The sequence below is a fragment of the Pleurodeles waltl genome, chromosome 2_2, assembly GCF_031143425.1.
Source record: "Pleurodeles waltl isolate 20211129_DDA chromosome 2_2, aPleWal1.hap1.20221129, whole genome shotgun sequence".
NCBI classification, from domain to species: domain Eukaryota; kingdom Metazoa; phylum Chordata; class Amphibia; order Caudata; family Salamandridae; genus Pleurodeles; species Pleurodeles waltl.
This window is the reverse complement of record NC_090439.1, coordinates 300,658,471-300,682,114: the sequence shown is the minus strand read 5'-3', so window position 1 is coordinate 300,682,114 and position 23,644 is coordinate 300,658,471.

Genomic DNA, 23,644 nt, shown 5'->3' with positions numbered 1-23,644 from the left:
TTTTTGTAGGAGATCTTTTAGAAATGATTGCCGCTGATGGATAAATGTGTAAGGTACTGGGGAAAGTGTGCTAACATTTGAATATAGGTGGCAAAAAGAGAGCCCACCATACTATTACTATAGCCTGACACTTATGTCAAGATTAAAAACAATGGAAGATAACAGATTATAATAATCTGATTTCCTTAAGTGTGATAGTGTATGTATCTCATACCTCAACTGTAAACATATGAATAAGAGTGGCTGTGTGTGGGAATTAACTACACTACATAAATATTAGGCACACCAGCACTGCAGGGCCTTTCTACTGGGTCTGGCTAATGAGATACCCCTGGCAGGACATCTGGGTCAGGACATGACCTTTGCCAGGCTTGTCCCCCACTTTTACTGACCCTGGATGAAGGTTTCCTCAGATGCTTCCTGTAGGCCCTGCCTTGAATGCAAAGCCAGTGGGAAGACAGGGCAGAAGCTGAAAGCTCCCCCGAATCCCTTATGTGTCATTGGCATCCCCTTCGAAAGGGCAGGCACTGACATTGTTGGGTCGTTTGGTCCCCAGACAGCCTCTGGCAACAGGGTGATCTTGGTTCTGGTGGATCATGCCACAAGGTACCCAGAGGCCATTACTCTGAGGACCCCAACTGCACTGCACTGGCAATGGCTAAGGCGCTAGTGGAGATTTTTAACAGAGTGGGTTTCCCCAGGGAAGTGTTGTCTGTGCACCAACTTTATGTTTGTTTGTATGCAGTCAGTGTGGAAGCAATTCACAGTTGCTTATACGTTTTCCACATCTTATAATCGACAAACCAATGGGCTTATTGAAAGATTCAACAACACCTTCATGGGCATGGTCAAGGGCCTACTAGGGCACATGGGAGTCCTCTTGCCATGCCTGTTGTTTGCTTACAGAGAGTTGCCACAGAAAGGGGTTGGTTTTAGCCCCTCTGAATTGCTGAATGGGCACAATGTAAGGGGATCCCTCAGTCTGGTTAGGGAGGAAAGGAAGCAAGCTCCTAGGAGACCTACCCAGTATGTGGTTAGCTACATGCTAGCCTTCTGGAGACAGATGGCCAAGTTTTGGAAGCAACCTTAGGAAAACTTGGAGGCACGTCAGTAGGTAAATGAAGCAGTGGTACGACCAGATGACTACCCCTGTGGAATCCTAGCCTGAACAAAATGTATGGATGTTGGAAGCCCAGAGCTCTTCAAGTCTGTTGGATGGGGCCCTTGAGGTGGTTGAGAGGATGGGGGAGGTCACCTACTTAGTAAACCTCAAGACCCCCAAACACTCATAAGCATCCTCTATATCAACCGTCTCAACCCCCTCTATGAGAAGTCTGAGGGCACCAGATGGCAGGGAGGAAGAGGAGAGTGAACCTCTCCCTGACCTCCTAGTTTTCAAAGAGAAGGATGAAGCAGTGGAAGGTGTACACCTCTCTCCTACCTTGACTTCAGAACAGCAGACGGACTGCACCAATTGCTGGAACAGTTCTCCTCTCTGTTTTACCTCACTCCTGGGGCTACACATCTGTGTACCCATGATATTGATACAGGAAACAGCCCCATGTCAAAAGAAAAATCTAAAGTGTTGGCTTCCCTTGCAGGCTACTATTCTGCCATCTTGCCTACCCATTTGCCTTATGTGTATGATGTTCAGTAATGCATGAGCAGTTTTTTACTTTTCAGTCATGTTTGATAAATTCAGGGTAGGCACATAGGGCCTGATTACAACTTTGGAGGAGGTGTTAATCCGTCCCAAAAGTGACGGTAAAGTGACGGATATACCACCAGCCGTATTACGAGTTCCATAGGATATAATGGACTTGTAATACGGCTGGTGGTATATCCGTCACTTTACCGCCACTTTTGGAACGGATTAACACATCCTCCAAAGTTGTAATCAGGCCCATAGTGTTGTCTATAAAGAATCAATCAAAAAAAGTTATAGAACGCGCTACTCACCCGTGAGGGTCTCAAGGCGCTGGGGGGGGGGGGTCAAAAAAAGTGGGGGGCAGGGAGGGTCACTGTTCGAACAGCCATGTCTTGAAGCTCTTTGTGAAGAGCAGGAGGTCTTTGGTTTTGCGAAGGTTGGTGGGGAGGGAGTTCCAGGTTTTGGGGGCGAGGTAGGAGAAGGACCTGCCTCCTGTGGTGGTGGTTGGATGCGGGGGACTGTGGCTAGGGCGAGGTCGGCTGATCGGAGGTTGCGTGTGGGAGTGTGGAAGTTCACTCTTTCGTTGAGGTAGGTTGGGCCGGTGTTGTGGAGGGATTTATGAGCGTGGACGAGGATCTTGAATGTGATTCTCTTGTCTATGGGGAGCCAGTGAAGGGAATTGAGGTGTGGTGAGATTCGTTTGTGGCGGGGGAGGCCAAGGACGAGGCGTGCGGCTGTGTTCTGGATTCTCTGGAGTTTGCATTTGAGTTTGAGTGTGGTGCCAGCGTAGAGGGCGTTACCGTAGTCTAGTCTGCTGCTGATGAGTGCATGGGTGACTGTCTTCCTGGTTTCTGGGGGAATCCATTTGAAGGATCTTTTTTAGAGTGCAGAGTGTGTGGAAGCAGGAGGAGGTTAGGGCATTGATTTGCTGTGTCATGGAGAGGGAGGGGTCTAGGATGATGCCGAGGTTGCGTGCGTGGTTTGCGGGGGTGGGTGCAGGGCCTAGGGCGGTGGGCCACCATGAGTCGTCCTATGTGGTTTTGTTGGGGCCGAAGATGATGATCTCGGTTTTGTTGGAGTTAAGCTTGAGGTGGTTAGTAGTCATCCAGTTGGCGGTGTCGAGGAGAACAGAGTGTAGGTTGGTTTTGGCAGTGGTGGGGTTGTGGGTGAGGGAGAGGATGAGTTGGGTGTCATCTGCATAGGAGAGGATAGTGATTCTGTGTGCTCGGAGGATGTTGGCTAGGGGGATCATGTAGATGTTGAAGAGTGTGGGGCTGAGGGAGGACCTTTGGGGGACTCTGCAGATGATCTTGTAAGTGGTGGAGTGGTAAGGTGGGAGGTGGACTCTCTGGGTTCGGTCATTGAGGAAGGAGGTGAGCCAGTCTAAGGCTTTGTGGCGAATTCCTATGTTGTGGAGGCACGTGAGGAGTGTGTGGTGGCAGACGGTGTCAAAGGCTGCGGAGAGATCTAGGAGGATGAGTGCGACGATCTCACCTTTGTTGACTTTGGTCCTGATGTCGTCAGTGCATGCGATGAGGGCGGTTTCCGCGCTGTGGTTCTTGCGGAACCCGGGATTGTGAGGGGTCAAGAGTGTTGTTTGCTTCGAGGAAGTGGGATAGGCGGGCGTTGACTAGTTTCTCAGCCACCTTGGTGGGGAAAGGGAGGAGGGAGATGGGGCGATAGTTGGAGAGGATCTCCTGGTCGGCTTTGTTTTTTTTTAGGAGCGCAGTGATTTCCGCATGCTTCCAGGGGTCTTGGTAGGTGGCGGAGTCGAAAGAGGAATTGATTATGTCGCAGAGTATGGGGGCGATGGTTGGGCTTGCTTTGTTGTATATGCGATGTGGACAGGGGTCGGAGGGGGATCCGGAGTGGATGGAGGTCATGTTTTTTTCAGTTTCTTCGTGTGTGGTGGGGGTCCAGGTGGTGAGTGTGGTGGGGGGTCATGAGTGGGGGTCGGGTTGGGTGAGTGAGGGGTGTGTGCGGTGGGTGGGTGTGGTATGAAGCTGTTGGGGATGTCCAGGATTTTGTGGTGGAAGTGGTTTGAGAGGGCATCACATAGGGGCTGTGCGTGTGAGGGGTCTATGTTGCTGGCTTTGGGTTTGGCAAGTTCATTAATGATGGTGAAGAGTTCTTTGCTGTTTTGAGAGTTGTTGTCAAGGCGTGTCTTGTAATGATCTCTTTTGGCGGCGCTTATGAGTTGGTGATGGGTGCGAATTGTGGTTTTGAGGGTGGATAAGTTGGTTGTGGAGGGTTCTAGTCGCCATATTTTCTCCGCTTGATGGCATTTGCGCTTGGAGCCTTGGAATTCGGGGGTGAACCATGGGGCGTTCTTGATGTTGCAGGTGGCGATGTGTTTTCTGAGCGGGGCTAGTGTGTCTGCGCAGGTGGTGATCCATTTGGAGAGGTTGTGTGCTCCGGTGTTGGGGTCGTTGGCGTGGGGAGGTTGTGAGTCAGTTGGGAGTTTAGTTGTTCTGTGGGGATCTTGTCCCACATGCGGTAGGGTGTGGTGTGTTGATGGTGGTGTGTGGGGGCTTTGGTGAAGGAGAAGTGGACGCAGTGGTGGTCAGTCCAGAGGAGTTCGGTGGTGTGGGTGTAGTCTATGTGTTGGCTTGATGTGAAAATTGCATTGAGCGTGTGTCCTGCTGAGTGGGTGGGTGCGGTGACCAGTTGTTTGAGTCCGAGGTTGGTGAGGTTGTCTATGAGGGAGGTAGAGTTGTGGTCTTGTAGGTTTTCCAAGTGAAAGTTGAAATCACTGAGGAGGATGTAGTCTGTGGAGGTGAGGGCGTGCGAGCTGATGCTGTCGGCGATGGTGTCGCAGAAGGCGGGGCGTGGTCCTGGTGGTCTAAAGATTAAAGTACCTCTGAGAGTGGAGTTGTTGTTGATGTGGATCAGGAAATGCATGTGTTCTGTGTTGTCGATAGTGTCTTGGGAGCTGGTGGTGACTTTGATGGTGTCCCTGTGTAGGATGGCGATGCCACCCCCTGGCCTGTTGATGCAGTCTTTGCGTTGGAGTTTGTATCCCTTGGGGGTGGTGATGGCTATGTCGGGTTCTGAGGAGGGGTTGGTCCAGGTTTCCGTGAGGAAGGCAATGTCAGGTGAGTGTGATATGATGAGGTCTCAGAGTTCTATGGCATGTTTGTGAAGGGAGCGGGTGTTGAGGAGCAGGCAGTTGAGGTGGTTGTGGTGGGTGGTATTGGTGTGGTGCATGAGGGTGTTGTTGCTGGGTGTGTTCTGGTTGTGGGCAGGTATGCGGCGGGGTTGGTTGGTGGGGGTGGGGGCAGAGCAGGTGAGTATTGCGTTGGGGGTGTTGTGTTTGTTGAAAGGGGGGTCGCTATGGTTGGTGTGTGGTGTGAGGGATGTGGGGCAGGAGAAATGACAGGTGTGGCAGGTGAAGAGGCCATGAGTGTGTGTGAGGCTGGAAGGTCTTGGTGCGGACGGGCTTGACGGGCTTGACGGGCAGACAGGCGCGCCAGCAGCTCGCCCGCTGCGTGCGTCCACTGCGCGGCCGCGCCGCGTCTGCCATAAAAGGAGGGGAGGGTGGGAGTGGCAGCTGGGAGGAGGGAGGGCTGGTAGAATGGGAAGGCTGGGGGGGTGGGGCCGCAGGGGAAGGCAACGGCGGGAATAAAGGCACAGAAAAGACGGTGTGGAGGAGGGGGGAGGCAGGAGGGGCCGTGGTGGACGCAGCAGCTTGAGGAAATTGGCAAGATGTAGAAGATGGTAATAGACAGTGAGGAGGTGGTGCGGGCGGCGGAGCGGGGAGCGACCTGCCTGCAGAAGCAGGGTCAAGGGTTGCTCCTTGTCACCGCGCCGTGGCTGCCATAAAAGGAGGGGAGGGTGGGAGTGGCAGCTGGGAGGAGGGAAGGCTGGTCGAATGGGAAGGCTGGGGGGGTGGGGCCACAGGGGAAGGCAGCAGCGGGAATAAAGGCACAGAAAAGACGGTGAGGAGGAGGGGGGAGGCGGGAGGGGCTGCAGTGGACGCAGTGGCTTGGGGAAATTGGCAAGATGTAGAAGATGGTAATAGACAGTGAGGAGGTGGCGCGGGCTGCGCAGCGGGGAGCGACCTGCCTGCAGAAGCAGGGACAAGGGTTGCTCCTCGTCACCGCGCCGCGGCTGCCATTAAAGGAGGGGAGGGTGGGAGTGGCAGCTGGGAGGAGGGGGGGCTGGTCGAATGGGAAGGCTGGGGGGGTGGGGCCGCAGGGGAAGGCAGCGGCAGGAATAAAGGCACAGAAAAGACGGTGAGGAGGAGGGGGGAGGGGCCGCAGGGGAAGGCAGCGGCGGAAATAAAAGCACAGAAAAGACGGTGAGGAGGAGTGGGGAGGGGCCGCAGGGGAAGGCAGCGGCGGGAATAAAGGAACAGAAAAGACGGTGAGGAGGAGGGGGGAGGGGCTACAGGGGAAGGCAGCAGTGGGAATAAAGGCACAGAAAAGACAGTGAGGAGGTGGGGCGAGGGTCCGCAGGGGAAGGCAGCGGCGGGAATAAAGGCACAGAAAAGACAGTCAGGAGGAGGGGGAGGGGCCGCAGGGGAAGGCAGCGGCAGGAATAAAGGCATAGAAAAGACAGTGAGGAGGAGGGGAGGAGGGGGGAGGGGCCGCAGGGGAAGGCAGCGGCGGGAATAAAGGCACAGAAAAGACGATGAGGAGGAGGGGGGGAGGCGGGAGGGGCCGCAGTGGACGCAGCGGCTTGGGGAAATTGGCAAGATGTAGAAGATGGTAATATACAGTGAGGAGGTGGTGCGGGCGGCAGAGCAGGAGCGACCTGCCTGCTGAAGCAGGGACAAGGGTTTCTCCTTGTCACCGCGCCATGGCTGCCATAAAAGGAGGGGAGGGTGGGAGTGGCAGCTGGGAGGAGGGAGGGCTGGTCGAATGGGAAGGCTGGGGTGTAGGGCCGCAGGGGAAGGCAGCGGCGGGAATAAAGGCACAGAAAAGACGGTGAGGAGGAGGGGGAGGGGCAGCGGCGGGCAGGCAGCAGCGGGAATAAAGGCACAGAAAAGATGGTGAGGAGGAGGGGGGAGGGGCCGCAGGGGAAGGCAGCGGCGGGAATAAAGACACAGAAAAGGCGGTGAGGAGGAGTGGGGAGGCGGGAGGGGCCACAGTGGACGCAGCGGCTTGGGGATATTGGCAAGATGTAGAAGATGGTAATAGACAATGAGGAGGTGGTGCGGGTGGCGGAGCGGGGAGCGACCTGCCTGCAGAAGCAGGCACACCTTATCACGCTCCCTAGTCTCTGAGTGGGGTTTTAGTTGAGCTCAAATTTGTGCAACAGTCTGCGGAAGACTCGATCTCCAGTATGCCCAGTTGGAACTTCCTGATGTTCTTCTACAGATACTCCTAGTTTTTGAAGCATGAGCGGGGGTGGAGGAATGGGGGCCTGATTTTCTGCTCTATGTTGTGCCTTTGATTATAGATTTATTTTTCTTTGTGTACCACTGCTGTCATGCACATCGCTGCTCAACCTCCATGGCTGTGCTCACTCCCCAGGCACGATGTAGGGCTTATTCGCTATTCCCCATGGCAGCTGCTCTGTCTGTTGATGAAAGGCCTCGGTCCTTTTGACTGCTAATCTGGAATGTTAATTGTTTACTTGACAAAATCAAGCAGACTGCTGTCTTGAGACCTACCAGGAGGCCGGGTCCATACTTTCTGTTCTTGCAGGAAAATCACTTACTTGGTGATGAATGCCCCTCCTTTGTCCAACCTGGATTCGACCATGTATTCCACTCTGGGTTTCACAGAGGTTCCAGAGGTGTGGGTATACTTATCAGAAGGTATGTCTTGTTTCATCATCTCCTGACCTACTATGATGCCCACGGCTGAGATGTTTCAATCTATGGTGTCCTCAAAGGCAGATCCATCTCCCTCTTTAATCAATCAATCAAGGAATTTGTAAAGCACACTACTCACCCATGAGGGTCTCAAGGCGCTGAGGTTGGGGGTGGGTGGAGGTGCTGATACTGCTCGAACAGCCAGGTCTTGAGAAGTCTCCTGACGATAAGGAGGTCTTTGGTCTGACGCAGGTGGGTGGGAAGAGTGTTCCACGTCTTGGCGGCGAGGTGTGAGAATGATCTGCTGCCTGTTGTAGTTCTGTGGATGTGTGGGATGGCTGCAAGGTGAGTGGAGCGGAGTTGCCGGGTCACGGTGTAGAAGGAGAGCCGACTGTTGAGGTATTCTGGTCCGTGTTGTGCAGTGCTTTGTGAGCGTCGGTGAATAGTTGAAGGTTATTCTCTTGTTGACGGGGAGCCAGTGCAGGTATCTCAGATAGCCTGTGATGTGGCAGTGGCGGGGGATGTCCAGGATAAGGTGAGCGGAGGCGTTCTGGATGCGTTGCAGCCTCTTCTGGAGTTTGGCCGTGGTTCGTGCATAGAGGGCATTGTCATAGTCCAGTATGCTGCTTTTGAGGGCCTCGGTGACTGTTCTTCTGGTTTCGTGGGGATCCATTTGTAGATCTTTCAGAGCATGCGGCGAGTGTTGAAGCAGGAGGAGATGGCGTTGACTTGCTGGGTCATGCATAATGAGGAGTCCAAGATGAATCCTAGGTTGCGTGCGTGGTCAGTAGGAGTCGGAGCGGATCCGAGAGTGGCAGGCCACCAGGAGTCATACCATGTGGAGGTACAGCTGAAAATGAGGACTTCCGTTTTGTCGGAATTGGGTTTGAGGCAACTGTTCTTCATCCATTCGGCAATGGCCTTCATTCCTTCCTGGAGGTCGGTCTTGGTGGAGTCCTTGGCAAGGGAGAGGATCAGCTGGGTGTCGTCAGCATATGAGATGATGTTGAGATTGTGGGATGGGGTGATGTTAGCAAGCAGGGCCATGTAGACCTTGAAGAGGGTCGGGCTGAGGGACGAACCCTCGGGTACGTCGCAGATGATTTTGGTGGCTTCGGAGCGGAATGGGGGGAGGTGGACTTTCTGGGTTCTGCCGGTGAGAAAAGAGGTGACCCAGTTCAGGGCTCTGTCGTGGATTCCTGCATTGCTGAGGTGTGTGCGTAGAGTGTGGTGGCAGACAGTGCTGAACGTGGCCGAGAGGTCCAGGATGATGAGGACCACGGTTTTTCCATTGTCAAGTGTGGTTCTGATGTCATCAGTGGTGGCGATGAGGGCAGTTTCGGTACTGTGGTTGCTGCAGAATTCGGATTGGGAAGGGTCCAGGGTGCTGTTCTCCTTGAGGAAGCAGGTTAGTTGCCTGTTGACAGCCTTCTCAATGACTTTTGCCGAGAAGGGGAGCAGAGAGATAGGCCGAAAGTTCATGAGGTCCTTTGGGTCCGTTGTGGGTTTTTTGAGGAGTGGTTTTAATGTATATGCATCCCCAACAGAGGCACTTTTACACTTCATACACACTGGGGTGGTAGAGTTCGCATACGGCCTTGGAGACTTGGGGGAGATATGAACTGTGTAGTCTCACCCTGGGAGGCTCTGGAATCAGATATTACAGTGGAGGAATTAGGGGCAGCCCTGATACAACTCTAGCTGGGGAGGTCACCAGGTCCAGACGGCCTGCTGACTAAATTTTATAGGGCCACTTGGGCCCCTACTTGTTGGGGGTGTTCCATGAGGCACTGAAAGCTAAACTGTTACCCCTACCTCTTAGCACTGTGGACACTGTAGGTATCGCCAAACCATCAGCCATCGGAGAGCTGCGGGTCATACCGCCCAATATCACTTTTGAACATAGAGGTGAAGGTGTGGGCTAAGGCGCTAGCCAATAGAATGTTAATGATCACCACCCCCCCCCCCACAGCATGAATCGGGCTTTATGGCTGGCTGAGCTACGACACATCATACAGTGGCTGTAGAATGCCATTGCCCTTTTGCAGAATCCTCGTGCCAAAAGTGCACTCTTGCAGGTGGACTTTTGCAAAGCTTTTGATTAAGTCGCTTTGGTGCATATTTATACTTGTTTTGCGCCGAACTTGCATCATTTTTTTACGCACATTTGGTGCAAAAACTAACTCCATATTTATTCTTTGGCGCTAAACCCGTCTAGCGCCAAATTTATGGAGTTAAAGTCCTTTTTTGGACGCGGAAACCTACTTTGCGTCAACGAGATGCAAAGTAGGCGGTCCCGTGCAAAAAATGATTCTATGGCCTAACCTCCATATTTATCCCCCATGCCAAAATCATGCACTGGAGGGAGGAGGGGTCAAAAAATGGTGCAAAGCCTGCTTTGCACCATTTTTTAATGCCTGGGTCAGGGCAGGTGTTAGGGGACCTGTGGGCCTATGTCCGTGGTGGAACACCATGGAATAAACCCACAGGTGCCCTCCCCAGGGCCTAGGGACACCCCCACCCACACCAGAGGGACAGCTGAGGATGGGGGACCCCATGCTAGGTAAGTATAAGTAGGTGCAGGTAAGTATTTCTTTTTTAAAGTGCCATTGAGGGCCCTTAAATGGGCCCCCCTACATGGCACTGGGTGCAATGGCCATGCCCGGTGGACCCTGGTCCCCTGTTCTGGCCATTGTTGTGGTGGGCATGACTCCTGTCTTTTCTAAGACAGGAGTCATGTGGTATGGATGGTTTTGTGTCAGAAAATGACTCTAGGCAGGTTAGAGTCATTTTTTTAACTTTAATCTGCCTAACGTCATTTTTTGGTGCAAAACCCCCATCTTCCATACGTCCAGCCCCACCCGACTAACGTCATTTTTAAAAAAGCTAGCCTACCCTTTGCACCACCTTGCACCATTCCATAAATATGGTGCCCGGCTGGAGCAAAGACATGGTGCAAGCTGGTGCTAAACCTTTTGGTGCAAAATTGAGTTAGTGCAGTTTTGCACCAAAAAGTATAAATCAGGGCCTTGTTCTTTTTTGTTCCACCTTCTGACTAGATTAAAATGATGTCCCTGATTTATTAGCTAGGCGAAACTCTTGTATATTGAGCTGTGTGTTCACGTTAGGGTGGGTGTGGCCACTTCCGCTCCCTTTCCAATTGTGTGTAGAACACGTTAAGTTGCCCCTCACATCACTCCTCTTTGTTTTATCCATCGAGCCTCAGGTGGGTTGGATCCGAATTGACCCTCAGCTGCAGAGGCTTGAGTGGGGTCCTAGGAGAGAGGAGAAGATTGCTGATCATGTGCTTAATTTCCTGACCGACCTTCGAGAATTGGAACCATAGGTACTTGATATCTTTGAGAGACTTTGATCACCTGAAACATTGGGTGGCATTACCTCACTCTCTTCTTGGCACATCTGCTATCTTCAAAATGGTTGCCCTTCCCCTGATTTTGTATGAGCTCCAAAACATCCTGTTCTCTCTGCTTCTTTCCTTTTTTTTCTGTGTTGAGGCCTTTATAGCACAGCACGATTTGCCCTCTCCAGGTCTTATAAGCCCACTTTTGATGGTTTCATTGCCTCTACAAATGAGAGATCCTACTACAGAGTGGTAAAGTTGGCTGTCTTAAATGAGTAGTGGTTTGGGGGCTTTCCTGATCCCATATATGCATTCGAATGGTGGGGGATGGACTCACTCACCCTTCTCCACCTGCTGTATTGGGGCATGATCCCTCGAGCTCTCCCCACTGCAGTCCAAGTGCTACTAGAGATGTGGAGGGTGGTGGGTAGATCCTTGGGATGAGAAGCTCGTCTCACTTAGGAAACCCCTTTTTGGGAAGGTATAGTCCTTCACCGGGGGGCCGTATTGCAGGTGTTCCATCGCTGGGACTTAATAGGCATCTCTAAACTGGGGGAAGTCGATGACGAGGATTATTTTAAATCTTTGCCATCCTCCAAGATGAATTCCAACTCCTCTGGTCCCAATTTTATAAATACCGTGAGCTTCGTTATGTGCTTATACCCTACTTCTCATACACAGTGATTATCCTGGAATACAGCCCCTTGGAGGCCAAAATACTACTGACCAATATCCCACAACACAAAGACCCTCATTATGACATTGGTGGTAAGTACCGCTTACCGCCATGCCGACAACATACCGCTGCCGCAGCGGATTACTGCTACCCCTATTATGGCATACACATAGCAGTCCATCACTATACAGCCACACACACAAATCCGTCAGCCCAAAGGTCAGTGATAAACTGGCGGTATACAAACCCACACCGTTACCCCAGCAGATCTATGTCCACAACATTATGACCCACAAATCACCGTGGCGGACATTCAATGGTGGTAAACCATTGGCGGTACATAACTCCGTGCTCAAAATAACACACACAGACAAAACGACACTACATTGGACAATTCAAATAACACACACCTGACACCCATACTCACACCACACCTACATCACTATAAAACACCCACCCACATTACCCACAACCCTTTACGAAGACAAACAGGTGCCACAAGAGAGATAGCAAGACCACAGACAAGATCACTGCCACACGCCACCACCACCTATATAGCATCCACGCACCTTACATCACACGCCCCAACACATCATCCCACACACCCTCACCCACACCATTCACACTACACCCATGGCACCACAACGACACCCCAGGTTCTCAGAGGAGGAGCTAAGGGTCATGATGGAGGAAATCATCTGGGTAAAGCCACAGCTATTCGGATCACAGGTGCAGCAGACATCCGTTGCTAGGAAGATGGAGCTATGGTGGAGAATCGTGTACAGGGTCAACGCTGTGGGACAGCACCCCAGAACAAGGGATGGCATCAGGAAGAGGTGGAACGACCTACGGGGGAAGGTGAGTTCCACAGCAGCAAGACACCAAATAGCTATACAGAGGACTGGTGGTGGACCCCCACCTCCTCCCCCACAACTAACAACATGGGAGGAGCAATTCTTGGCAAACATGTATCCTGAGGGCCTGGCAGGAGTAGGAGGAGGACTGGACTCTGGTAAGTCAAATCTCCATTACTATCACCCCCCCTACCTGCATGCCATCACCTACCGCCACCCTTACCCTCACTCCCATCACTCCACCACCTCCCACACACCCCATCATCACAACCTACCCCTCCCAATACCAAGCCCTGCATGCAACACCAATGAATGGACCCCCATCACAGACCTGCATAGACACCCATCACTAAAGCATGCACACTAGAGGGAAACAGCAAGCCTACCAAATAACTCCTCACACAAGGCAAAGCTTCCAGGGCACTAAAAACCATAGAGAGCAACACACCCATGCACAAGTTGTCACACACAGAAACAATAACACTGCATTTACATCCCCACAGGTCCCCCAGCCAACTTCACCGGAGAGGAGGTGCCAGCAACATCCAGTCCCCCCACAGAAGAGGCCACAGTGATGACAGCAGCTCTGGACACCTGGATTTGGATGACCAACCTGGCCCATCAGGGACCTACGGACAGTCGGTAACCCTGGCACAGTCTCATACCACCACAGAGCCTCCCCCCTCAGGAAACATCAGCACAGTACCCACCCATCGGGCCCATACCTCTGTACCTAGGACACATCAATCAGCAGTGTGTCCACCACTACAGGGACCCCAGGGAAACCCACAAAAACAGGACGATCAGGGACCTGGGGTCAGTGGCAGTGGGTTCAGGGGACAGAGGCACATGACAACAGGGATGCTGGGAGGACTGCTGTGTGAAAGGGGGAGGACAGGCCCAGGGAACCGACTCTCCAGGAAGCACTCACCAAGATCCTCGGAGCATTCCACCATCCCCAGGAGACGATGGGCCAGATACTGGACAAGTTGCAGGAGAACCAGTGGCTGCAGGAGGAACAGTACCTGGGGATCAGGGAGGACTTGAAAGACATCAACACCACCCTGGTCACCATTGCAGGGGTGCTGGCAGACATGGCCAACACTATGAGGGAGGCAGTGGCACACCACCAGGCCCCTATCACTACCCACACCGATGAACAGACCTCCACCCCCTCTGCCGCTAGTGCACAGGAGGCCCGCCACAGAAACAACAGGCCACCAGCACCCCTCCCCCTGCAGAAGGAAAACCAGCCCGCAAACACTCCATGCGAACCAGGCAGAAACCAGAGACTATTGCCAAGACCACAGCCAGGAAATAAGACTCTCCTGATTGTCACCCTTGTGTCCCACTCTGTCAACCTGTCCACCTTGAACTGCCATTTCTCCTCTTACTATGTCCCCTTGGACACTGCACCTGTGATACAAATAGACTGGACTCTATCCTGGACTTTCCTCCATCATCACCCCAGCCCATTGCACATCCCCCTTTACTTATTAGCACTGAAATAAACACCATTTGAAAAAATGCAAGTATGGAGTCTGTCAAGTGATTTAACTATGTATTTGTTTAACAAGCTTTAAACACTGCAATACAACTGTACAGTAATGTATACATAGGAATGACCTGTAGTTGGCTGCAGTTCACACACCAGGAGCGATAGTGGGGCACAAATATCTGTAAACAGAGATGCCAAAGGGTACAGTAAGTGATCAGAGAAGTGGGAAAATCATCCTGCCAGTGACAATGTCAAACACAAAACTGTCAACGAAAAGTGAAGTTACAGTGTCTTACCTGTGTGTCATTGGAAGTATTGTCGTATTTCTGCACTTCTGTTGTCCTCATCCTCATCCTATGCCTCCTCATCTTCACTGTCCACAGGGTACACTGCTGCCACACAACCATCTCCAGCCTCATCCTCCTGCAGAAAAAGCACCTGGCGACTAAAGGCAAGGTTGAGCAACATACAGCATGCTACGATTATGTGGCAGACCTTCTTGGGTGAGTAGTACAGGGATCCACCTGTTAGATGGAGGCAACGAAACCTGGCCTTCAAGAGGCTGAATGTCCTTTCTGTGATTCTTCTTGTTCACCCATGTGCCTCATTGTAACGTTCCTCTGCCCTTGTCCTAGGATTCCTCACAGGGGTCAGTAGCCATGAGAGGTTGGGGTAACCAGAGACACCTGCAAATATAGAGGGACAACTGTTAGCCACACACTAACCCTTAGTCCCCACACAATACCCATACACCAACATCCGCTGAGTGGGAACCAGGGCTCGCCTATTAGCAAAACCCTCTTCCTCTGGAGTTGAGCCATCACATATAGAATGCTGCTATTCCTCAGGATAAAGGCACCATGCACAGACCCAGGATACTGTATATTGACATGGGAGATGTACTGGTCCGCCAGGCACACTATCTGCACATTCATGGAGTGAAAGCTCTTTCAATTTCTGAACACCTGTTCACTTCACAACACAAAAGGATGATGGACGGAGTGCTGAACAATGTAAACACTCACCCCCAGTCAAAGATCTGGGTTTAATCCATCGTTCTTTTGCTCACCATGCCCTCCAGTTTGGACCCAGCCATATGCAAATATCATGGGAACAGTCCAGCCCGAACTGCCAAGCCAGGTCCTCACTGGACCGGAAACAAGCATCATGGGACCGGTTTCAGGGTTACACCCTTCATCAGCTAGGATAGCTTGAATCCTGGCAGTTCGGGCTGGACTGTTCCCATGGGGAACAGGGTCAAGTCTGATTTGCATATGGCTGGGTCCAAACTGGAATGGCATGGTGAACAAAAAAACTGATGGATTAAAACCAGATCTGTGACTGTGGGAGAATGTTTGATTTGGTCTACATTCTGTCCATCAACTGTTCTTTTTGCATTTGTCACCCAAAGTGGAAAGGGTATGCCCAGACGTGGGTCCCGTGCTCTCTATGCCACCAGATTCAAGCTGGCCTGGCTGAAGAGGGGTGATACCCCGAAACCGGTCCGAGGATGCTTGTTTCTTGTCCAGAGAGGACCTGGTCTGGCAGTTCGGGCTGGACTGTTCCCATGGGGAACAGGGTCAAGACTGATTTGCATATGGCTGGGTCCAAACTGGAATGGCATGGTGAGCAAAAAAACTGATGGATTAAACCCAGATCTGCGACTGGGGGAGAATGTTTGATTTGGTCTACATTCAGTCCATCAACTGTTCTTTTTGTACCTGTTCATTTCTCTAGGGGGTGGGCGGGACAAACGCTATATGTGTAGCATCAATAGCCCCAATAATGTTGGGGATATGTCCCATTGCATAGAAATCAGCTTTCACTGCGGTCAAATCCTCCACCTGGGGGAAAACGATGTAGCTGCACATGTGTTTAATCAGGGCAGACAAAACTCTGGTCAGCACTATTGAGAACATTGGCTGAGACATTCCTGCTGCCAAGCCCACTGTCACTTGGAAGGAACGAGTTGCCAGGAAATGGAGCACAGATAGGACTTGTACAAGTGGGGGGATCCCCGTGGGTTGATGGATAGCGGATAGCAGATATCAGGTCAGACTCCAATTGGGCACACAGCCCTGTGATTGTGGCCCTGTCCAGTCTATAGGTGAGGATAATGTGCCTGTCCTCCATTGTTGCCAGGTCCACCAGTGGCCTGTACACGGGGGATATCTCTGTCTCCTATTCATCCACAGCAGTTGCAATCTAGGGGGCAAAACGGTGAGCAGCTGGTCTGTATTCCATATTTCCAAACACTACAATGCATTGAATGTTGTGACTGTGACAGTATATTGTTGGATAGGCCCAGGTGGTGCCTATATGTACTGTGACACAGTTAGGTGCCATGGCCTGCCCCCCCCCGAAATGGCATTTGCCTGTCCTGTATGGAGGAACATGTGGAAATGAGGTAATCCCGCTGATGTTGTGCGCCGTTGAGGGAGGCAGTTGAGAACCGCTGTGCAACTCCTCATTGGATACCATTGGGCCCTATGGGTTACAGTGGCCAATGGTGAAGTACACCGGCGGTGACAGTACGCACTGCCGTGGACATGACCGCCATTTTCTATCTGTTCACTCACTTGCTACCTGACCTTCTACAGGAGAGGACCTACACTGCAAGTGCTGCTGTGACCTGTGTCTGGAACTGACCATGGCTCGTGTCACTGGGGAAAGGGTCCCTGCCTTCACCACTGCGGAGTTGGAGAGACTGGTGGATGGGGTCCTACCCCAGTACTGAATGCTGTATGGGCCTTCAGACCAACAGGTGAGTACACTGTGAGCACGATGCATGGGGCTTGAATGCATGGAGTGCTGTGTGTCAGGGCCTCATGTAGAGGGGGATTGGTGGAAGGGCCCTGGGCAACGTGCTGCATGTATGGTGAGCCATGTCTGTGCGTAAGGGGATGTGAGGGCTATGGTGGGCCATGAGTGTAACAGGCAGGACGGTCTGAATGATACCTTTTCATATGTGCATTTCTCTGCAGGTCAGCGCCTATCAAAAAAAAGGTATATAGCGTGCCATCACCAAGGATGTGCAGACAATTGGGGTCTATGGCAGGCGGAGCACCCACTGTCGGAAACGGGCGTGGAAGACGGCGGATGCCCAGCTGGGGATGGCCTCCCAATGAGGAAGGGGTGCCCGTTGAACCCTGACCCCCCTGATGGCCTGCAGACTGGCGGTGGCCTATCTGTAGCTGGATGGACGCTTCGGGGCATCACAGCATCCACAAGGGGGTTGTCACAGTGCCTTTTCCTCAGGATCTGCATGCGTCTGAACAAGAAGGCCCACCTCCGGCGTCACCAACTTAGAAAGCTTAAATAGCACAGAGTTATGATGAAGCCAGGCGGGTGGAAGGGAATTAGGGTAGAGAACTGCTGGGAGAGAGATCTGAAAGGAAAAAGTTAGAACAAATATGCATATACTCATTCATGACAATCTAACTCACCAATAGAGTTTTTGAATACATGCATCTCAGTAATATCTGATTGAAACTCTTTAAGAGTTGGGCAATAGCCCCTTCTTTAAATCATGAGCCTTAGACTATGGACACTCTCTTAAATATCAATCATGGAACCACTTATGCTTTGATAAAAACTCTAAACATTAGATCTCAGTTTTGGAACTCGTAAACACTTAAATGAGTATTTAACATAATATAAAACACCTTAATATGTATCTCACATATCATGCTTCCTAAAACAATGAAACTGTGATTTGCTTATCTTTGAAACATTTTCCATAATTGTACTCCTGTAAATTAAAAGCGCTTTAAGTACTGTGCCAAGGGCGCTTTACTTTCTATGAACTGAAGCTCTTTCGAATATTGAGGCAAATGCGCTTTTTCTCATTTGAAACTGAAGCGCTAAACAAATGCTTTTTATTCCTTTGAACTGGAGCGCTGTGTTGATGTGCTTTATTCCTTTGTACTGAAGCACTGTGCCAATGCGCATTATTCCTCTGAATTGGAGCACTGTGCCAATGTGCGTTATTCCTGTGAACTGAAGCGCTATACCAAAAGTGCGCAACTGCTGTGAACGGAAGCGCTGTACCAAAGCGCGTTACTGCTGTGAACTGGAGCGCTGTACCAAAGCGCATTATTGCTGTAAACTGAAGCACTGGATTAAAGTGGCCAGAAATCCCTTGCTCGTTAGGCTAGGGGAGCGCTGAATATTAGGAAGAAACAACTCCCTTCTGACTTGGGCTCAACAAGACCTTACCACCCACGAGTACGACCTACTCATGTCTGAATTCCCAATGGAAAAACTGTGAACTTTCGAGTTACCTCCAAGCTGCTTTGAAGAAATTCTGCTCCAGAGGAAGGTCCCTTGACTGCATCGAAGTCTTCAAAATAGTAAGCCGCGAGCTTGGGTGTGGCTGGGCTTTATAGGCCAGCCACACCCCAAGATGGCTGCAGCCTCTAAAAACATGGGAAATGTAGTCCCTTCATAGGATAGCACTGATAAGTGCATCTTGACCACCAATAGCCTGAACCTGCAGCTATGTGAGCTTTACCACAGGGCAGACGACGCTGCTGGCCATTCTTGGAACAAGCGGGGATGACCAGTGGTGCGCATAAAGCGCCGCAAATCCACGCAGCGGACCTTCGGGTGGGACCTGGACCGTGCATAGCCCTATTCCTGACATTACACCCATCTCCCAGGCGTGATCCAGGGCCTGGTTTTTCAGGATGGAGGAGATTAAACTGTTGCACCAAACGTGGTGCATGGACATTTTTTGCAGGTTCCCAAGAGTCATTTTCCGGTCCTTATTCTTTCCAGGACACCAGGTACCAAAGAGAAGACCCCCGAAATTTGGAGGCTAAGATGGCTCTCACTTCATATTCCCAGTGCCCTTGGACTAAATGAGGAGCAGGTTGTGTGACACTTGAGGGCGAAGCTGGTTTAAGAAGTGAAGTGTGAAACATTGGGTGAATTTTCAAAGACAATGGTAATTGTAGTTTATATGTTACTGGATTTACTTGTTGTAAAACTTCATAGGGCCCTATGAATTTTGGATGAAACATATATATTTTTTTTAATACAAAGTTTTTTGTGGACAACCAAACTCTATCTTTGTCTGTATGTTGGGGACCAGGTTGGTGTTTCTTGTCATATTGCATTTTATATTTTTTCTTTGCTTGATGGAGATTTGTTTGCAGTTGTGAATGTACTTTTTTCATGTGAGTTAGCATGTCCATAACTGCTGGAGTGGTTTGTGTTGAAACCGGTAATGTGACTGGCAAAATGTGCGGATGACGCCCACATAAACCATAGAAAGGTGTAGAGTTTATCGAAGAGTGATGAGAGTCATTATAAGCCAGTTCTGCTAGCCACAAAAGATCCAGCCAGGTTTTAGGAGATTTTGTTGCATAACATTGTAAGTATTGTTTCAGGGTTTGGTTTAGTCTTTCTGTTTGACCATCCGTTTGTGGATGATAACTAGTAGACAAGGTTGAATCAATTCGTAAAGCCTTGCACCATTGTTTCCAAAAGTGTGCTGAAAATTGTGTTCCTCTATCGAGAGGATGAATCTTGGAAGTGCATGAAGGCGAACAATGTTTTTTAAGATGATAGTTGCTAAGGTGCCAGAGGTTGGGAGCCCTTTACAAGCGATGACATGAGCATATTTAGTAAGGCAGTCCACTACCACTAAAATTGTTGTAAATTGCTTTATTTGAGGAAGACCAGTAATGAAGTCCATTGAGATATGTTCCCGTAGATGATTGGGAACAGGTAGGGGTGTCAGTAGACCTTTGGGTTTGCTATGTTCGCTTTTGCATCTTGCACATAGTTCACATGATTGTAGCATTTGCTTAAGATTGTGAACAAATGTAAGCCACCAAAAATACCTCTTCATGAGTTCTATTGTTTTTTGAGGACCTGGATGACCTGCCAGAGGATGACTGTGTAACCAATGAAAAGCTGTTTCTCCTAACTCCTCAGTAGGCAAGAATACTTGAGATTCATGTAGAGGTAAACCTTGTTGAATGGACCTTTTGGTGTCTTGTTATAACCACTCTTGCCACTTGGTAATATGAAAATGATTACGAATGAGATCAAAGAATTTCTTGGCTGCTATTAAACACAGTACTTTTGAAGATGTTATAATAGGCACAGGTTTTTGTTCGGTATGTGTAATCGAAGAATCGTGCCTAGACAAAGCATCTGTCTTTCGATTATCAACTCCTGGTCTAAAGGTCACTATGAACTCAAATTCTGTGAAGAATAGCATCCATCTCAGTTGTCTGGGAGTCAATAGTCTGGCAGAACTCATAAATTGTAAATGTCTATGATCAGAATATACAGTTATGGTATGTTTTGCTCCCAACAGATAATGTCTCCACTCCTTGAAAGCATTGCGTATTGCTAATAATTATTTTTCAGCTATGGTGTAATTCTGCTCTGCTTCATTCAGTTTCCTTGACACATAAGCGATGGGGTGCAACTGTCCAGTTTCTCTATGACGCTGAGACAGGATGGCTCCAACAGCAACATCGAATGCATCGGTTTCCACTATGAATGGTTCCTCCACATTGTGGTGAGCTAAGATGGGAGCTGTAGTAAAGGCCTTTTTTAATTCCTGAAATGCTTCTCCAGTCTCTTGAGACCAGTTGAAAACAGCCTTTTTCCTTAGCAATTTAGTGATTGGTGCCACCTTTTGGGAGAAGTGATGGATGAAGCATCGATAAAAATTCGCAAATCCCAAAAAGCATTGAACATCATGTACTGATTTTGGTGTGGGCCATTCAGATACTGCTTTAATTTTTCTTTCAGTCATTTGCATGCCATTGGATGTTAAGATGACTCCTAGAAATTCAACTTCTTTGGTGTGAAATTCGTATTTACTTAATTTGCAGAATAAATTGTGCTTTTCTAGGGTTTGTAACACCTTTTTTACATGTTCTTCGTGTATTTTCTCTGAGTCTAAATAAATCAATATATCATCTACATAAACGATGATAAAGATGTCTAAATATTCTCTCAGAACATCATTTATAAAGTATTGAAAGGCTGCTGGAGCATTACATAGACCAAACGGCATCACTAGATACTCAAAGAGGCCATAACGAGTTTTGAAAGCCGTTTTCCACTCATCTCCCTCTCGAATTCGAACTAGGTGATAAGCACCTCGTAGGTCAAGCTTGGTATAGATAACGGAAGATTTTACCTGGTCTAACAAGACTGGTATGAGAGGCAGTGGATATTTATTTTGACTGTGATCTTATTTATCGCTCTAAAGTCAATACAAGACCTCAAGTCACCATTAACTTTGGGTACGAAGAATAACAGAGAAGCTGCTGGAGATCGTGATGGTCGAATTAACTTGTTGGACAAACATTGATCAAGGTATTCTCGTAGGACTTGATTTTCTTGCTCAGATAAAGCATAGATTCTACAATTTTGTGTATTGGCGCCAGGTACTAAGTCAATCTGACAATCGTACGGCCTGTGGGGTGGTAAAGAACTCACTTTCTTTTCACTGAAAACGTCAGAATATTCTGAATATTGGGACGTCAGATCAATTTCCTTCTCAGCTGAAGTAGCAATGGAATGTTGAAACTCTCCTTCTTTGCTTTGTTTCTTTTCGTTTGAAAACATCTTTTTGCACAAGAGGAAGAAGAAAAACGTAAAACCTGGTTGCACCAGTCGATGCATGGATTGTGTAACATTAACCGCGGCATTCCTAGGATAAAACCATATTGGGGTGCTTGTATTATATCGAAGCAAATGATCTCACAATGGTACTGGTTTTCATCATCTTTGCAAATCATTTGGATTCGTGAAGTTTGCTTAGTAACGGGGCCTATTGCCAACTCACTGCCATCAACTGCATAAACAACTCCGGGAATCTTTTTCTTGACACTGGGTATATGTAAGTCTAAAGCAGTCTGTTGATCCACAAAATTTCCTGTTGCCCCTGAATCAATTAGAACTTGTACCTTATGTCTTTTTCCCTGCACAGTCATTTGTACTGGAATTCAAAAATGTTTGACATAACGCTTTGTGCACGAGCACACTGAAGGGATTGTTAATTTGCCCAAGAGGTCCCCTTCATTTTTCCTAGGGCACTCTAGTTTTCCTGTGAGTCTTCCAAAGCAACAGCTATCTTTTTCTTTGCCTCAAAAGCTGGATCCATTGTATCTTTGAGTTTCTTTTGACATTCCTTTATGAAATTACCCTTTTTCCCCCAATATAAACACTGACCATTTTTTCGTTGTTTATCCATTTCCTCTTTGGTCAATGATGGGCGGACAATTCCGACATCCATTGGTACAATCATAGAGTCTGAGGACACTTGAAGATTTCTGGGCCTTTCCAGATGCCAATTAGTTTTTTCCCATCTTCTCCTAACTCCTTTTCTTTCAGAGAGTCTATGGTCTAACCGTAGAGTTAGATTAATTAAATCAGAGCAAGTTTCTGGTTGCGGTTCAACTTGGGCCAATACATCTTTTAGTTTGTCTTTTAGCCCTTAATAAAATACTGCTGACATTTTTTCCTCAGGCCAAGCGGTTTCCACAACTAACCAGTTGAAGTAGGACAAATACGTTATCAAGTCTTTATTTCCTTGGCGCAATTCTAGTAACTCCTTGTTTGCAGACATAGTTATTGCGCGCCTATCAAATACTTTTTCAAATTCTTCCACAAAACTATGCCAATTATATAACAAGGGGCTGTCTACTCGAACTAAAGGCACAGCCCAAATAGCTGCATCACCACTCAGATACGATATCAGAAATGCAATTCTTGATTGTGCGTCCGGAAAATCACTGGGGCGACACGTAAAATGTAACTCCACCTGTGTGAGAAAAATGTGAACCTTATTGGGGTCCCCTGAAAACCTTTCTGGTGCAACTAAAAGAATCTGTGGTGGCACTTTCACAGCTATGTTAGTAGGTGTGGCAATAGTAGGGCGAGAAGTAGAATCAGAACCATCCACCTTACTGTGTAACTGAGTTACTTTCCTAACCAAATTAGCTGTAACACTTTTTGAGTCTGTCAAATCTTTTTGCATCTGAGCAACTGCTTGCATAAGGGTGTCTAAGGTGGCCAATTTTGCACATCTAATGTACAGACCAAGAGGAAAGTATTGAATCGTGGGCTCACTATTCTGTCACAGTGCCTTTTCCTCGGGATCTGCAAGCTGTCGAACAAAAAGGCCCACCTCCCAGCGTCACCAACTCAGAAAGCTGAAATAGCACAGAGTTATGATGAAGCCAGGCGGGGAAGGGAATTAGGGTAGGGAACTGCTGGGAGAGAGATCTGAAAGGAAAAAGTTAGAACAAATATGCATATACTCATTCATGACAATCTAACTCACCAATAGAGTTTTTGAATACATGCATCTCAGTAATATCTGATTGAAACTCTTTATCAATTGGGCAATAGCCCCTTCTTTAAATCATGAAACCAAAATGAGACCTTAGAATCCTGGGAAGACAAGAGACTTAGACTGTGGGCACTCTCTTAAATATCAATTATGGAACCCCTTATGCTTTGATAAAACCTCTAAACATTAGATCTCAGTTTTGAAACTCGTAAACACTTAAATGAGTATTTCATATAATATAAAAGACCTTAATATGTATCTTACATTTCATGCTTCCTAAAACAATGAAACTGTGATTTGCTTATCTTTGAAACATTTTCCATAATTGTACTCCTGTAAATTAAAAGCGCTTTGAGTACTGAGCCAAGGGCGCTTTACTTTCTGTGAATTGAAGCACTTTCGAATATTAAGGCAAATACGCTTTTTCTCCTTTGAAACTGAAGCGCTAAACAAATGCTTTTTATTCCTTTGAACTGGAGCGCTGTGTTAATGTGCTTTATCTCCTTTGAAACTGAAGC